At 46.6% G+C, this 2,755-nt stretch overlaps 1 pseudogene; it reads left to right on the top strand.

The window, feature by feature from the left end:
* The first annotated feature begins 229 nt into the window (after positions 1-229).
* On the top strand, positions 230-1,364 carry LOC119804050 (annotated as a pseudogene).
* The last annotated feature ends 1,391 nt before the right edge of the window (positions 1,365-2,755 follow it).

Below are 2,755 nucleotides of genomic sequence, written 5' to 3'. Positions count from 1 at the left end.
TAGACACCTCAGAATGGGTAGACCCCCCCAACCAGACAGAGACTGCTCCTATAGTTATTAAGAAACTTCTCCAGGAAATAATTCCCAGGTATAGATTGCTCCTAGCTTGGGGGGGGGGAGGGGGGTCCTACAATGGCCCAGCTTTATGACCAAACTGTCTCAAAATCTGACAATGGTATTAAATATTAATTGGAAATTAATGTTGTATGTACAGGCCACAGAGCTCAGGTCAGGTAGCGAGGACACAGAATTCTTAAGGAGACTGACCAAATTAGTCCTAGTAAGTGACAAGATTGGACCAACCTCCTCTCCTTTGCCCTTCTCAGGCCTAAAGTATTTACCAGTAGGGGCTGACTCCTTTTGGAATTATGTTTGGGGGGGGGGACTGTCTCCCATCCTCCTTAAACACCGATTTCCCCCTCAGACAGCAATATCTAATTACTCCCTTGTTAAAAAAGTTTGCCAGACTATTGATCAGACTGTGAAGCGAATCCTGCCATCTCCTACATTAGAACCCACCCATCAGTGCCAGTCAGTAGACTTGGTTTGGATAAAGAATCCCTACCCATTCTCTAGATCCTGCCTGGAAGGGACCCTACTTAGTTATTCTCATTGTCACATTTGCTTTGAAAGTGACTGGTGTCATTACCTGGATTCATCACTTCCAATTAAAGAAGAACACTGAGGGCAATGACAAATGGACTGTACTCAGTCTTTAGACCCCTTAAAGGCAGGGCAGATTTGAGAGAATTAACCGAGAACTATGTCACCCTTTTCCTTTCTCTCTGTGTGGGGATGAGAACCTACAACCCTCAGAAACCCTATCTGGATTTGGGGATTACGAATAGCAGATATGGGCCCGCCTTCCGACCCGGAAGTTATACTCGCGATGCGGATTTCCTTCCAACAATCCCTCGCACCCGTCCTTTCCAGCTTGGGCCAGGCAGAATGGCTCCTGCAAAGAGGGCCCGGCAGAATGGCTCCTGCAAAGAAGGGTGGCAAGAAGAAGAAGGGCTGTTCTGCCATCAACGAGGTGGTGACCCGAGAATACACCATCAACATTCACAAGCGCACCCATGGCGTGGGCTTCAAGAAGCGTGCTCCTAGGGCACTCAAAGAAATCCGGAAATTTGCCATGAAGGGATGGGGACTCCAGAGGTGCGGATTGATAGCAGCTCAATAAAGCCGTCTGGCCCAAAGGAATAAGGAATGTTCCATACCGTATCTGGGTACGTTTGTCCAGAAAACGTAATGAGGATGAGGACTCAAACAAACTCTACACATTAGTAACTTATGTGCCTGTTACCACATTCAAAAATCTACAGACAATATGGATGAGAACTAACTTACTGAATCTCAAATAAAGATGGAGAACTGCCTTCAGGTTTTGTTTTCCTTTTTGTTGTTTGCCTCACTGGGGGAATTTTTGGTAGTGTTTAGAATAGTGTCTAAGGAGTATTGTTGGGAGTTATTTGATTGCTGCTTTGGGTACTTGGGAAATCAGGATTATGTGACATGTTCTTTTCATAAAAATCAATTGTGGTTTGGATTTTTCAAGACAAAAAAAAAGAATAGCAGATATGGGTAAGGTGATAGTTAATCTGATTACAGATCAGCAACTCTAGTTCCTTATGGTCCTTTGCTATAGCCCACTTTTGGAGTTTGTTAAACAGCAGAAGAGGTGGTTGTGGGGACCTATCTTTTGAGAGAGAGAGAGAGACAGAGACAGAGACAGAGACAGAGACAGACAGAGAATCCAGTTCCATGCATGCCCCATGAATGGGCCCCTATGCTATCAGAGACAGCAAAGGAATGGCTATGTTCCATGAGACACTAGAAGAAACTGGGAAATAAGAATCTATTATGCTACTAAAATAGACCTAGGAGATAAACTTCCTGAGCCCTCAGATCTATAGAGTGTCATCAGAGACCTCCTATCCATCCTGAGGGAAAAAAACCTAATCCCAACCAACACTCCCTGTTATGGTTTTGGTCCCTGGTCCCTTTAAGAGACAAGCCACGCCCACTCCCTCCCACATCCTCTGAGGCAGGCTGATCTTCAGCTTCCCCGCCTGAGCTCACTCTCTTTTCCATCTTCCTCTCAGAGAGGCAGCTTCGCTTCTGCCTCTCTCCCCACTTCTACGCTTCCCCCATCTCTCTCTTCTCTCTCCTCTTCTCCTCTCTGTCTGTCTCTCTCTGTCTCTGTCTGTCTCTGCCTCTCTCTCTCTCTCCTCCTCTTCTCCCTTCCCCCTTCATAACCCCCTGAATAAATATTCAACCTCACTCTGCATGTCATGTCTATCCATGTCTCTGTCTCCTGGCTGCCCGCCATGTGTCTCCCTGCCTGGGACCAGCCACTGCTCGGGGACCTGCAGTCGTCTCTGCCTGGGACTGGCTGCTCCCAGGGCCTGCTGTCTGCCGCCACATGGCCCGCTACTACCATTTGGGACCTACAGCATTTCTGCTGCTTACAGCTGCTGCCTTGGACTATATAGCAATTTTTTAAAGAACAACACTCCCTCCCATGAGATTGGCCCCAACCAGCATCCAAACCAGAATAAAACAAAAACAAACATTACCACTATAGTCCCCACTGGTACGAGCGCTGGGAATCCTTCTATATTCTCTACTCTTGACAGGTTCCCCATTTTTTTGAACTATTCCCAGTCAGGAATTTGTCAGGATTGCTGGCTGGGCCTGAACCTTGACCCCCTTACCATATATAATATATAGGGTTAGGAGTCAACCAGAAAAT

Source organism: Arvicola amphibius, chromosome 18 (genome assembly GCF_903992535.2).
Source record: "Arvicola amphibius chromosome 18, mArvAmp1.2, whole genome shotgun sequence".
In the NCBI taxonomy this organism is placed as follows: domain Eukaryota; kingdom Metazoa; phylum Chordata; class Mammalia; order Rodentia; family Cricetidae; genus Arvicola; species Arvicola amphibius.
Note: the sequence above shows the minus strand (reverse complement) of the source record. Positions and strands in the feature narration are given on the sequence as shown.